This window comes from Rhinatrema bivittatum, chromosome 9, assembly GCF_901001135.1.
Source record: "Rhinatrema bivittatum chromosome 9, aRhiBiv1.1, whole genome shotgun sequence".
NCBI classification, from domain to species: domain Eukaryota; kingdom Metazoa; phylum Chordata; class Amphibia; order Gymnophiona; family Rhinatrematidae; genus Rhinatrema; species Rhinatrema bivittatum.
In genome coordinates this window covers 228,222,235-228,237,362 of record NC_042623.1, presented here as the reverse complement: position 1 = coordinate 228,237,362, position 15,128 = coordinate 228,222,235, and the positions used below count along the sequence as shown (strand labels likewise).

General features: G+C 52.3%; 1 protein-coding gene across 2 annotated transcripts in view; it reads right to left on the bottom strand.

Annotated features, from left to right (window-relative positions):
• The window catches only part of OPA1 (OPA1 mitochondrial dynamin like GTPase), a 568,764-nt gene that overhangs the window by 226,029 nt on the left and 327,607 nt on the right, over window positions 1-15,128 (bottom strand). The gene's annotated exons all lie outside the window — the stretch shown is intronic.

Below are 15,128 nucleotides of genomic sequence, written 5' to 3'. Positions count from 1 at the left end.
AAGCCTTACTCCCCTTCTTGGGGCCACTCCAGAGGACAAAGATGATCTGATAAATGGAAGTAATTGGTAACCTCCAGATATCGAAGTAGGGCACGCTTGACATCGAGGCGCCTGAGCTCCCTGGAATCCTCATCCTGGAATGATGGCAGCTCCACCAACTGATTCAGGTGAAAGGACGAGACCACCTTTGGAAGGAAAGATGGTATGGTACCCAAGGATACTCCGGAATCCGTGAAGCATAGATAAGTCTCTCTGCATGACAAGGCTCGAAGCTCTGAGATTCTGCGAGCGGAACAGATGGAAATCAAGAAAACTGTCTTGAGAGTGAGGTCCTTGAGGGTAGCTCTTTTCAATGGTTCAAAAGGTGGCCCGCCAAGAATTTGAAGGACCAAATTCAAGCTCCATGAGGGGCATAAATTGCGGATCGGTGGTTTCACATTGTTCTGTCCCCAGCAGTGGGTACATTTTGGTACCTGAATATGCATTGCAGTTTAACTGTGTCTAGGGCAGTCCTTATTTGTAACCCATGATAAAAGCCTGTGAGCCCTGCTTTTAAGGGGAGTTTTGCCTTTAAGAGATACTCCCTACCCCCTGCTTCTCTCATTGGGAAGGGTCTGCATGCTCTCTCAATCTAACATGAGCCTTCTTAAGTGCCTTATTGGCTCAAGGGACTGCCCTTCATGTCCCCCCCTATGTCACATGGAACCTGGGCTCGCTACCATTGGATCTCGCCCTCTAGCCCCAGCTTGTGGGGACATTTCCTGTAATCACTCTCCAAGACTGTTAGTCTCAAGCATGCTGCCTCAAAGCTAGAAGTGTCTGCAGCCTCTGTAATACAATTAGCTTTTTTACATTTCTTCTCATCGCTTTAATTCTAAAGACTAATCAGCTTCAGAACTCCTTGCCTTCTCACCCTGAATCCCAAGAAACTCCATCTCCCTTCTCCTGCCTATCTCCAGCTGCAAAGATCTCTGCTAGAAGAATATGCGTTTGGAATGCGACAATTGTAAGTAATGGAAAATTATCTGTACAATAAAAAATTTCAAACTTAAATGATTTTTGTCCTGAGGACTGATTGGAAGGAAAGTTAGCTGTGTGGAAGAGGGAAACCTGGGTGTTTATTACTGAGCCAGCACACACATGCTTTACTCCCTTCAAGAACTGAACTATGTCTGGGTGTGTCGCAAGGGTAGATCTGTTCCGATGATGAACTAGCGCCCCAAGGGCTGCCACTTGGACTCTGAGGGAATAGTAGGCTAACCCCATCTCCAGTCCTCGTTGTAAGAACGACAGGATCTGGGCTATGGTCGCATGCCGCGGAGAGAGGCGCGAGGACTGACACCAAGCCTCAAATACTTTCCAAACCCGGACATAGGACATGGAGGTGGAAGTCTTCCTAACCTTAGAAGAGTGGAGATAACCGCCTCTGGGTACCCCCGTCTCCTTAGCCGGCGCCGTTCAAAAGCCAGGCCGCTAGACAGAAGCGATCTACCTGGTCGAAAAATACTGGGCCCTGCTGTAGAAGAGTCGGCAGATGCCCCAGATGCAGCGGGCCTCCACCGCTAGGTTGACTAGGTCGGCAAACCAGGGGTGACGAGGCCACTCTGGATCCACCAGGATCACGGGCCCCTGGTGACCCTCTATTCGGAGCACTCTTCCCACCAGGGGCCAGGGTGGGAACACGTAAAGTAGGACATTCTTCGGCCACGGGAGGACTAGGGCATCGATGCCTTCTGTGCCATGTTCTCTTCTGTGGCTAAAGAAGCGCGGAGCCTTCGCGTTTCTCTGTGTGGCTATCAGATCCAGATGGGGAGGTCCCCATCGCGTGACAAGTAGTGACGCTGCCTCTTGGGACAGCTCCCATTCTCCGGGATCTAAGCGCTGGCGACTTAAGAAATCCACTTGAACATTGTCCACTCCTGCAATGTGAGACGCCGCCAGATGAGACGGGTGGAGTTCCACCCATGGCATCAGCTTGTTGGTCTCCCGAGCAACATGGAGATTCCTTGTCCATCTCTGACAGTTGATGTAAGCTTCAGTCGTTGCGTTGTTGGAGAGGATTCGGACTGCCCAGCCTTGGACTAGGGGAAGGAAGCACTGCAGCGCAAGACGGACTGCTCGTCTCTAGAAGGCTGATGGGCCATGATGCCTGTTCTGGTGTCCATTGACCCTGCGTCGATTGCCGTCTGTGCACTGCCCCCCAGCCGGCGAGGCTGGCGTCTGTTGTAACGATTACCCATTGTGGAACCTCCAGCTCCAATCCTTGGAGCAAATGATCCGGGTGGAGCGACCAGGTCAGGCTGTCCTGGGCTAGGGGCGGTATCGGCAGAGGAGCCTGAAATTCCCAAGACACCGGCTTCCAACGGGATAGTAATGCTCTTTGCAAGGGAACATGTGGGCAAAGGCCCTAGGCACAACATATATCGTGGAAGCCATGGAACCTAGCACCTGGAGATAGTCTCAGGCTGTGGGAGGCCGGAGGTTCCGAAAACACTGAACCTGAGCGAGAAGCGGTTGGACCCGATCCAGACGAAGAGAGAATGTGCCCATTTTGGTGTCGAAATGAGCTCCCAAAAAGTCGAGAGACTGGGATGGATTGAGGCTGCTCTTGGTAAAACTGACGACCCAGCCGAGTGATTGGAGGAGGAGTAAAACTCGTTCCACCGAGTGCTGCCACAAATCCCTGGACTTCGCCCGGATGAGCCAGCCGTCCAAGTAGGGATGGACCAGAATCCCTTCCTTCCTCAGGGCCGCCGCCACCACTACCATCACCTTGGTAAAGGTGCGAGGAGTGGTCACCAGGCCGAATGGCAGGGCCTGGAACTGGAAGTGCTGCCCCAAAATCTTGAAGCAGAGGAAGCGCTGATGCTCCTGCAGGATGGGGATATGAAGATAGGCCTCCGTCAAGTCCAAGGACACTAGTAACTCTCCTTTGTTCACCGCAGCAATCACTGAGCGCAGGGTTTCCATCCTAAGTGTGGTATCTTGAGAGCCCTCTTGACCATCTTGAGATCTAGGATCGGCCAGAAGGAGCCTTCCTTCTTGGGGACTACGAAGTAGATGGAATAATGGCCGAGTCCCTGCTCCGGCCCTGGCACCGGAAGAATGGCCCCCAGCTCCTGGAGCCGGTGTAGCATCTGTCGCACTGCACCTTGTTTCTTTAGTCCGCATGGGGAGAAGACAAACCTGTCTCTAACAGGTCGAGAAAATTCTAAAGCGTTAACTGTGCTTTAGAATATCCAGGACCCACTGGTCTGAGGTGATTGTGACCCACTCCTAATAGAAGTGCGAAAGGCGTCCTCCTATCTGGGGAATTGAAGAGTGGGCTGGCAATGTTTCATTGTGAGGATTTCGCAGCAGTCCCTTGCACGAGGGTGTCCCGGGCTGATCTTCGACCCAGAAAGGAATGAGACCAGGACTGCAATCTTGACGAGGGAGGCCTGTGAGACACTGGCTGCACCTGGCGGAAGCGCCGTTGTCCTCTGAAACGGTTCCGCATTGAGCTGAACCTTCTGGAGCTCAGAGGACGATCTTCCGGTAACTTATGGACCTTATTTTCCCCGAGCGATTTGATGAGTTGATCCAGCAGCTCTCCAAACAGCAACTTACCCTTGAAAGGGAGGGAGCCGAGTTGAGACTCGGAGGAGGAATCCGTGGACCCGTTTCTGAGCCAGAGGAGGCATCTGGCTGAGACTACAGACACCATAGACCTGGCCAACACCCGGAGAAGATCATGCAGCGTGTCCGCGCCATACGCTATGATGGCTTCTAGCCTTTCCGCCTTTTGTCTCCCCCCTGGAGGCAGTTCTTGGGTGCCGAGCTGTTGTTGGACCCACCGGAGCCCTGCTCTCTGCATCAGGGAGCTACAGACAGTAGCCTGCACTCCCAAGACAGATACCTCAAAACCCTCTTCAAATATACCTCAAGTTTGAGTTCCTGCAAATCCCTGAGGGCTGCTCCTCCAGTCACTGGAATAGTGGTCCTCTTCGTGACTGCTGATACTGACGCATCCACCCTCGGTACCTTAAGTAGATCCAGGGACAGCTTGTCCATCACTCTGCCAACCCTCAGAGAAGCCTCCGGAGTCTCCCACTCCCTGGACCACAATTGGAGAATAGGATGAAAAGGAAAGGTCTTCGAAGGTGGCTTGAGCCCCGCCAGGACGGGGTCTCCTCTCTTCGGTGCAGTGCTGGGACCAGGTGCATCCTGGGGAGCCTCAATGTCCAGCTCGGCCAAGACATGCGAAATGAGCGGATCCAACTCATCGCTCTGGAAAAGGCTTGCGCCGAGGGCTTAGGGTCATCTAGATCTGGGTCCACTGCAGGGTCCTTCAAAGGCGGAGGGACAGGAATGGTTGGATGGGAAACCGGCTGAACCCTGGATGACCCCGAAGGAGCCATTGGCACGGCAGGGCCAGGGATTCCTGGAGCCATGCCTGTACGCGGCGGTCCCGATCCCCTAGGTGCCCCTACCAGGTCCGGGAATTCCCCCAGTCTGCCCACTTTAGGTGGAGGGGGAGCCAGAGCAGCGTCCTGGTGCTGGCTGAGCCTTGCCAGATAAGCCCTATGCATCAACAGAATGAATTCTGTGGAAAAAGGCTCCGGAGGAGGGATGGCCGGAGGGTCACATGGGGGCGGCTCTGAGTCGGGGAGGTGAACCGGAATGAGAACCGGAGGAGAATGAGCTCGGTCAGGGTCTGAGCCATCAGGAGGCTGCGCCAGAGGAGGTATTAGTGGATCCAAAATGGCCGCCGTTCCCGCGTTGGGCCGCCCTCAGAGCCTGGCGCGTGTTTCAGCACGAAACGGACCGCCCTGGAGGGCTTGAGGTGCCCTCCTCACCGGGGAGGCACAGCGTACACAAGCCTTTCCAGGAGAGCCGCGATCCGGGCTCCCCGCAGGCATTGCATCGCGCGAACGTGGCATGGAGGTAAGTGAGGGCAAGCTAAGACCTCCGAAAAGCTGCCGACAGCAGGGGGAAAGGAATCCTGCACTGCTAACAAAACTTAGTCGACCCGTTCAATCAAGGGATTGTCCTTTATTATTTATTTTTTTTTTTCACAAGCCAGAGGAATGCCGCATCTCTGAAGCTTAGAGGCTGCCCTGAGGAAACGACATCTCAGGGCAGCGGGTCGCTATCGAGGGGGAGAGGTTGGATCATCAACCTCACCCCTAAGGCAGCAAATGATACTCCTGTGAAAGGAAAACTTTACAACTTACCCCAGGGATCCGATACAGTAATAAATAAAAACAAGTGACAGGTCTGCCACTGAAAGAAAGCTCTGCCTGCAAGCCTGCAGCAGAGCACATAAAGAAGTATAGCCAAAATCTTTTTTTTTTCTTTAAATAAGATCCATCCAAGTAAAGAATATTAATGATAAAAAAGGAGAAAAATCTACAAAGGATTATTCTCTCAGAAAGAAAACTGGGGAACCAAAGGTGCAACTGTCATCTGCTGGAGTCAGAGAAATACTGAAGGGGGCGCACCAGCTTATGAGAGCGCGCCCTCTCAGTTTTTGGTAAGACTCCATCTGCTGGAAGGGGGTGGGGGGGGGGGGGGAGAAAACAACCCACTGTCTGGATTGATCCTGGTACGTACAGGAAATGCTGTTTTCAAAACTGCTCTAACTGCATTCACCTAAAGGAAAATTGGTTCTTACCTGATAATTTTTGTTCCTGTAGTAACACGCATCACTCCAGACTCCAGGGTTTTGCCTCCCCTCCAGCAGATGGAGACAGATAAATTTTGACGGACTCTGCCCTATATCCTAAGGTGCCACCTACAGTCCATCAGTATTACTCAGTATCAAAGCAGAATGGCTCAAATCCAAACTAACTATATACAACTAACACAATACCTGAACTGGCTCACTAATCCCAAATGGGAACAGATTCCGAACACTGTGAGCAAAATTGATCTGCAGACCCGAAATAAAGAAATGCTGAACGAGCGGACTCTCCGCTACTTCTATGCATAAGTGGGCAGGACTCTGGACTGATCCGTGGTACTACATGAACGAAAATTATCAGGTAAGAACCAATTTTCCTTTCCCTGTAAGTACCCGGATCGGTCCAGACTCCTGGGATGTACCAGAGTTTTTTTTTTTTTACCTGGGCTGGGATCCGGAGAGGCCTGCTCGGAGCACTCCTTCTCCAAATCCCCCAGCACCTGGACATCCAATCTGTAATGCCTCGCGAAGGTGTGTAAGGACTTCCATGTAGCTGCCCTGCAAATTTCTTGCGGTGAGACTTGGCATTCCACCCATGACGCCGCCTGCAAACAGGTAGAATGTGCTTGAAGTCCAACCGGTAGAGGCCTGCTGCGCAACAAGTATTCTGAACTTATAGCCTCTTTCATCCATCGAGCTATCGTAGTTTTAGATGCTGTATTACCTCACCTTGGACCACTCAACAGCACAAACAAATGGTCGGACAGACGAAACGCATTGGTAACTTCCAGATAACGCAGTAACGCCCTGCGAACATCCAGCTTCCGTAAGTTTGTAGAGAGAGGATCCGACCTGTCCAAATCAGGGAAGGACGGGAGCTCCACTGACTGATTTAAATGAAGAGAGGAAACTACCTTTGGAAGAAAGGAAGGAACCGTTCCGTTCGCAAAGAGACTCCCGTATCAGAAATTCGCAAGAAAGGTTCTCTGCAGGATATCGCTTGAAGCTCTGACATCAGACGAGCAGATGTGATAGCCACTAGAAACATCACCTTTAATGTAAGATCCTTCATCGTCGCCCTCTTTAAAGGCTCAAAAGGCGGAGCACACGAAGCCTTGAGAACTAAATTCAGACTCCAAGCAGGGCAAGGAGATCGAATCGGAGATCTCAAGTGCTTTGCCCCTCGAAGGAAACGCGCCACATCCGGATGCGTCGATAATGCCGCTCCTTGAATGGTACCATGTAAACAACCGAGAGCTGCTACCTGCACCTTGAGAGAACTACACAATAAACCCTTGGATAGATCAGCCTGCAGGAAACACAAAATATCAGACACCGGCGCTCGGAACGGAACTATGCCCTGTTCAACGCACCAAGCTTCAAATACTTTCCACACCCGGACATAGGCCAAGGAAGTGGAGGGCTTGCGTGACCTTAGAAGAGTCGCCACCACCGCGTCCGAATATCCTTTACTCTTCAAACGTCGCCTCTCAAAAGCCATGCCGCTAGACAAAAGCGAACCGCCCCTTCCAAGCAGACGGGACCCTAATGAAGAAGAGTCGGGAAATCTCTTAGACGTAGCAGTTCCGCCACGGCTAGATTGCGTAGATCTGCGAACCATGGGCGTCTCGGCCACTCCAGAGCCACCAGGATCACCTCCGCCAGGTGGAGTTCTATTCGCCAAAGCACCTTTCCGATCAGAGGCCATGGAGGAAAGACGTACAGCAACACGTTCATCGGCCAGGGGAGGACTAAAGCATCCATGCCTTCGGCTCCTGTCTCCCTGTGCCGACCGAAGAAATGCGAAGCCTTGGCATTCTTGAATGTCGCCATCAGATCCGTGCTGGGCGTGCCAAAGTGTTGCATATGAGCTGAAAAGCCTCGTCTGCCAACTCCCATTCCCTGGTATCGAGACGGTTCAGACTTAGAAAACCTGCCTGCATGTTGTCGACACCGGCTATGTGAGATGCCGCAATGCTGACCAGGTGCTGTTCCGCCCAATGTATCAGCTGCTGAGCTTCTATCGCCACTGGTTGGTTTTTAGTCCCTCCTTGGCAATTGATATATGCCACCGTGGTCGCATTGTCGGACAGCACCCTGACCAACTTCCCCTGGAGGAGTGGAAGGAAAGCTTGTAACGCCAAATACACAGCTCTGGTCTCCAGACGATTGATCAACCACTGAGACTCCATCTGGGACCATTGACCTTGGACAGATTTCTCCAGACAAACTGCTCCCCAGCCAGAGAGGCTGGTATCTGTAGTGACCACTGTCCACTCGGGCATTACCAATGATACTCCGCATGCTAAGTTATCCGAGAGGAGCCACCAATCTAGACTGGACCGTGCAGACTCCGTAAGAGGAAGGGGCAGATGGAATTGCTCTGAGACTGGATTCCACCGGGAAAGCAATGTGGATTGTAAAGGCCGCATATGAGCAAATGCCCATGGCACTAACTCCAGAATGGAAGTCATTGATCTTAGGACCCTCAAGCAATCCCACACTCTGGGAGGGTGTTTGGTCAACAGGTCTTGCACCTGACCCTGCAGCTTTGAAATATGGTCCACAGTAAGGAACACTCTCCTCTGTTGTGTGTTGAATAGCGCTCCCAGAAATTCCAGGGATTGGGAGGGAACCAGGCGACTCTTGGCAAGGTTGATCACCCAACCGAGTGACCTCAACAGCTGTAGCACCCTGTGAATTGTCAACTGGCAAAGCGCTTCCAATTTGGCTCGAATTAGCCAGTCGTCTAGGTACGGATGTACCAACAATCCTTCTCTCCGAAGTTGTGCTGCTACCATCACCTTGGTAAAGGTCCTGGGTGCAGTGGCTAGCCCCAAAGATAGCGCTTGAAATTGGTAATGCTGTCCCAGGATGAAGAATCGCAGGAACTTCTGGTGGGCGTCCCGGATGCCAATATGCAAGTAAGCCTCCTTTAAGTCCAGAGGCGCCAGAAATTCCCCCTTTCGCACTGAAGCAATGACTGACCTCAGTCTCCATACGGAACCGAGGAACCTGGAGGCATCTGTTGACAATAAGTCTAGGATGGGCCGGAAGGTCCCCTTCTTCTTGGGGACCGTGAAGTAGATGGAATAGCAGCCTCTCCTTTGTTCCTCAGCTGGGACCAGCGTATGGTGCCCAGCTCGAGAAGGCGCTGTAACGACTTTCGTTTTTCCTCGTACGCGCACGGAGACCAGGAACCTGTCCCGAGGCAGACGTACAAAATCTAACACATAACCTTGTCTTATCACGGTAAGGACCCACTGGTCCAATGTCAACTTGGTCCATTCCTCGTAAAAGAGCGACAGCCTGCCCCCCACGACCGGAGCTGAAGAATGGACCGGCCTCATTTCACTGCGAGGATTTGATTCCAGGGGCAGACTGGGCATTACCAGATCTACCGAACCGGTGGCCTCAAAAGGACTGAGACCATGTCTGCTGCCTGTTTAAACTCTGGCGAAAGGAAGGACCCGAAGATCGAGACAGTCGAAAGCTTTGATTTCCCCGAAAGCGAGTCCGAGTAGGAAAGGAGCCCCTCGACTTGGGTCGATCCTCTGGCAATCTATGTACCTTATTCTAGCCCAGGGACTGAATCTTGTCCTCCAAGTCCTTTCCAAACAGCAACTTGCCTTTAAAAGGCAACGAGCCGAGCTGAGCTTTTGATGAAACATCCACAGCCCAATTCCGTAACCACAGAAGTCTGCACGCAGAGACTGCTGACACCATGGACCTGGCCGAAGTCCGCAATAAATCGTAAAGCGCGTCCGCACCATTAAGCGAGGAGACAGAGCTGCCTCCGTTAGAGCAGAAGTCTTGAATGCAATCAGAGAAACAGTGCATAAAAACAATTTGGATCCTTTTTTTCCCCAAATTACAAAAGGATAGTGAATACTTGCTTGATCTTGCAAAAAATCTGAGAAGAAAACCACAAAGGGAAAGAGAAATTGAGGAAAAGAAGGGACCTGCAGATTCTACTGTCTGAATCTGCTGGAGACAGAGAAATACTGAAGGGATGCAGGGTAGGTTCTGTCCTGATATAGGATACCCTTTCAGTTTTTCTCTGTCTCCATCTGCTGGATAGGAGGCTCAATCCACTGTCTGGACTGATCTGGGTACGTACAGGGAACACTGCTTCTAGGCGAGCAGTCTGGAGTGCCTCTTCCTCCGAAAGACCTTCGTTGGCCTGTAGTTGCTGCATCCAGCGAAGGCCCGCACGTAAAGAAAAACTGCTGCACATGGCAGTTCGGACTCCCAGGGCTGACACTTCAAATATCTTTTAAAGTTGAAGTTCCAACTTCCTGTCCTGCAGGTCTTTGAGGGCCGTCGCTCCAGTCACCAGGATGGTGGTCTTTTTGGTGACTGCCGACACCGCTGCATCCACCTTGGGAACTCGGAGTAGCTTTAAAGCCTCCTCTGGCAGAGGACACAGCTTATCCATAGCCTTACTCGCCTTCAAGCCCAGGTCTGGGGTGTCCCATTCCTTAAATAGTAAATCTATAACCAAGAAGTGAAAAGGAAAGGAGGTGGTTGGGTCCCTCAGGCCCAATAAAATTGGATCCATAGCCCCCAGCTTAGTGTCCTCTGGTGGCACCTCAAGACCTAACTCCCCCAGAATCGCAGGGATAATATGTACCAGTTCCTCCTTTCTAAAGAGGCAGACCACCTTAGGGTTGTCCCCTTCGACCGACTAGGTACCGCGGCCCGACTCCTGTCGCTGGTCCGCATCTCCATCTACTCCCATTGGGGGATTAGACTGCAGGTCTTGGTACTCAGATACCGAGGAATCCGAGTCCATATGGGACACTAAGGACCTTAAATGGGCATTTAACTTTTCCAGGGTCCTTGCCAGAGCTCACCTTAGACCTGGACCTCTTTCTGCTAGCTTTGTCAGGATCCAGCAAAGCGAACTTCTCCCCAGCCTGCTTCTTCCCAGCCTTCCTGGCCTTATGAAGAAGCAGGATGAATTCTGATGAAAAAGAGGAGGAGGAATCTGTAGCCCCCTCAGGGCTATCCTCCGATTCCGGAGAGTCTGGACCTGCCGGGCCGCCCGCTGTTCAGGAGAGAGAGGAGGTGGAAACATTCCCCTCCCCCATCGCGGCCCTCGTGGCTTCCCTAAAGGAGCTCAAGATGGCTTCTGTTCCCATGCTCAGCGGGAACGGATCATCTGTAGCAGAACTAGATGCAGGAAGCCCCGAAGGAGCCTTGTGCGCACAGAACCTTCCCTCCCAAACTAAAACGGAGGGTCCCTCCCCCCCGGGAAGATAAGCTGAGCTCCGGGGCATCACGACAGAGCAAAGAAAGAAAAAGTAAGAAAAAACGATGTGAAAATTAAGGGAACTTGATCAGTCGCAGCAGGGAGGATTTTCCGAAGGCGTTTGACAAAGTCCCTCATGAGAGGCTTCGAAGAAAACTAAAAAGTCATGGGATAGGAGACTATGTCCTTTTGTGGATTACAAACTGGTTAAAAGACAGGAAACAGTAGGATTAAATGGTCAATTTTCTCAGTGGAAAAGGGTAAACAGTGGAGTGCCTCAGGGATCTGTACTTGGACTGGTGCTTTTCAATATATATATATATATAAATGATCTGGAAAGGAAGACGATGAGTGAGATTATCAAATTTGCGGATGATACAAAATTATTCAAAGTAGTTAAATCACAAGCGGATTGTGATACATTACAGGAGGACCTTGCAAGACTGGAAGATTGGGCATCCAAATGGCAGATGAAATTTAATGTGGACAAGTGCAAGGTGTTGCATATAGGGAAAAATAACCCTTTCTGTAGTTACACGATGTTAGGTTCCATATTAGGAGCTACCACCCAGGAAAAAGATCTAGGCATCATAGTGGATAATATGATGTAATCCGGAAGTGGATCCTTGGGCCGACCGATGATGGAGGACGGTCGGGAGGCAGACACACGCTGCTGGAGCCGAATCTTCACCTGGAAACCCGTGACCCCCCCCCCCAGAGGAGCTGTTGGGACCCGGACCGCTGGGACTTAGGAGATGGCGCTGTGGAAGAAGACCAGGAGCGGAGTAGAAGCTGGACGGGCCACCAGAGGCAGCGAAGACAGACGGACCGAGGTCTGGGCAGGCAGCAGAATATGGAGCGATGAGACAAGTCGGAGTCAGTTCAGGTAAGCAGGCAGGCAGGTAGACTGGCAGGCAGGCAGGTAGGCTGGCAGGTAGACTTGGCAGGCAGGCTGGTAGACTGGCAGGCAGGCTGAGCAGGAACAGCAACCTTCTAGGTAACCGCGTTGCAAGGCAAGGGAACATAGCAGACGCCGGGTTTACATCTCCCCAGCATCTGAGGTCACAGAAGGAGGCGTGTCCAGCTGATGTCACAACAGTACCCCCCCTCTTACGCCCCCTCCTCAAGGGTCCAGGTTTATTGGGATAGTCGTGATGAAACTGGGTTAACAGGGACTTGTCCAGTATATTTCGAGCAGGTTCCCAAGAGTCCTCCTCAGATCCGCAGCCCTCCCAGGCCAATAGATACTCCCATCGGCGGTTGTGGAAGCGTACGTCCCGTACTTGGTAAACAGGATCTTCGTTCGGGGAGGTGGAGATTGCATCCGGCGTGAGCCAATGGAAACGGGAGAATACCACTGGTTTCAACAATGACACATGAAATACGTTGTGGATTCGCCTGGAGGATGGCAGACGAAGTCTATAGGACACCAGACCAACTCGTTCTGCCACCTGGAAAGGGCCGCAGTATCTGGATGCCAACTTACGTGATTGTCCAGCTAAGTGGAGATTCTTGGTACTTAACCATACTTTAGTACTGGGTAGAAGTGTTGGAGCGGCACGTCGGTGGCGGTTTGCACAGCTTTGTGCTTTCTTTGCTGCAGAGGTGAGATGTCGCTGAAGGGCTCTCCAGAGATCGTGAAGTTGGGTAGCCACTGTCTGGGTCGCCGGAGAAGCGACATCGATAGGTACCGGGACGGGTGTCCTGAGGTGGCGTCCGAAGACCGTTTGAAAGGGAGATTGCCCAGTAACCGAGTGAGTGTGGTTATTATAGGCGAACTCAGCCCAAGGAAGGAGGGAGACCCAGTTGTCCTTTCTCTGCGAAATGAAGCTTCGGAGAAACTTCTTGAGGGAACGGTTCATCCGCTCGGTTTGCCCGTTAGACTGTGGGTGGAAAGCGGTAGACAAGTTCAGTTGTACCCCAAACCTTTTGCAGAGGGCACGCCAATACCGGGCTGTGAATTGGGGTCCCCGATCGGAGACAATGCTCTGTGGAAGGCCGTGGGCCCGGAAGATATGTTGCGTGAAAAGAAGTGCTAGCTCTGGTGCAGACGGAAGCTTAGGTAATGGTACCAAATGTACCATCTTAGAAAACCGGTCTACGGTGACCCAGATTACTGTGTTACCCTCGGAAGGAGGCAAGTCCACCACGAAGTCTGTGGCAATGTGAGTCCATGGTTCTGTAGGTATTGATAGAGGTTGTAGAAGACCCCAGGGTCGGCCGCCGAGAGGCTTCTGTCGGGCACATACCGGGCACGAGTCTACATAAAGTTGCACATCCTGCCGGACTCGGGGCCACCAATAATGACAGTTCAATAGATCGAGCGTCCTCCCTCTGCCGGCGTGGCCTCCAATGAGGGAATTGTGGGCCCATTGCAGGACTTTCTTCCGGTCTTTGTGTGGAACAACTATTCTGCCCTGTGTAGAGATTGTGGTGCTGGCTAGTTCGATCTTTGCTGGGTCGATGACGTGTTGAAGGGGTTCCTCCTTTTCTTCCATGATGTCATTCCGAGAGAGCGCATCCGCTCGAACATTCTTAGATGCTGGACGATATTTGAGGGTAAAATCGAAGCGACTAAAGAATAGTGACCATCGTGCTTGCCTTGGGTTGAGTCGTTGAGCTTGGCTGAGGAACTCCAGGTTCTTATGGTCGGTATAGATCGTGATGGTGTGAGCGGCTCCCTCCAGCCACTGTCTCCATTCTTCAAGTGCCAACTTAATGGCAAGCAGTTCCTTGTCTCCTATACCGTAATTACCTTCGGCTGGCGTAAACTTCCTTGAGAAGTAGGAGCAAAGCAACAAATGCCCGGCGTCGGAGCTTTGAGACAGTACTGCCCCCACAGCTATATTGGAGGCGTCAACCTCCACAAAGAAGGGCCTTGACGGATCCGGATGGCGCAGACAAGTGTCCAACAGGAAGGCCTCCTTTAAATCCTTGAAGGCCTGACATGCCTCGGCTGACCAAACGCGCATGTCGGCCCCCTTTTTTGCCACGAAGGAGAATCCCGCCCCTGCGGGTGACGTTGAATGTCGGATAAACCCCTTGGCGAGGTTCTCAGCAATGTATTCAGACATTGCTTTGGTTTCAGGTTATGATAGTGGATACACCCTGCCTCGGGGTGGAGTTGCCCCAGACACCAGTTCGATGGCGCAATCGAAAGGACGATGTTGGGGCAAAAGTTCTGCTTTTTCCTTAGAAAATACGTCCGTGTAGTCCGCATAATGACTGGGAAGGGTGAAGCCGGTGTGAGCCAAGGGAATGTGCTGGACTGGTAGAGACTTGATACAAGATTTGAAGCAGTGAGGACTCCATTGGGTAATTTGCAAATCGCTCCATTGGATCACTGGAGAGTGCTGCTGGAGCCAGGGTAGGCCGAGGACCACCGGATGAACTGACTTCTCCAGAACCAAAAACGAGATCTCCTCAAAATGTAGGATCCCGGTCTGCATGGTCAGTGGTGCAGTCTCGGTAGAAATGTGGCCAGGCAGGCAGGTACCTTATATGGATGTAATCCGTAAAGGAGGCTTCTGGGATTGTGTGGCCAGGCGGAGCTGATGTACAAGATTGGCAGTGATGAAGTTCCCTCCTGCCCCAGAGTCAATGAGTGCCTGAGTCTTGAAAGACCCTCCGGGATATCTGAGGGTTATAGAAACGGTACATTGATGAGCAGCATTCAAACCACCTAGGAGGCACTCCTCCCTTACTCCTAGGCGCGGGAGTTTTCCGCTCGCTCTTTGCACTGAACGAGGAAGTGACCTTTGCCCCCGCAGTACAGGCACAAACCCATACTACGGCGGCGCTGCCTTTCTTCAGGTGTCAGGAACGCTCTTCCCAGCTGCATGGGCTCCTCGGATGTGGCTTCCGTGGACGTGCTAGCCCCCCGTGGGCCCGGTGTGAATGGGCGAGGAGAGGTTGGAGCCAGCGGGACTAAACGGCGGAGAGGACGCCCCTCTTTGGCCCTCTGCTGAAGGCGGCTATCGATGCGGCCAGCTACTTCGATGAGAGCGTTGAGGTCCTCCAGAAGGTCTCGAGCCGCCAATTCGTCTTTTATCCTTGCAGCAAGTCCCTCTAAGAAGATTCCACGGAGGGCGTCGTCCCGCCATCCGACCTCCAGTGCGAGGGTACGGAACTCCAAAGCATAATCGGCCAGGGACCGAGTTCCCTGCCTGAGTTGAAGCAATTCGGAGGTTGCGGAGGTCTGGCGAGCTG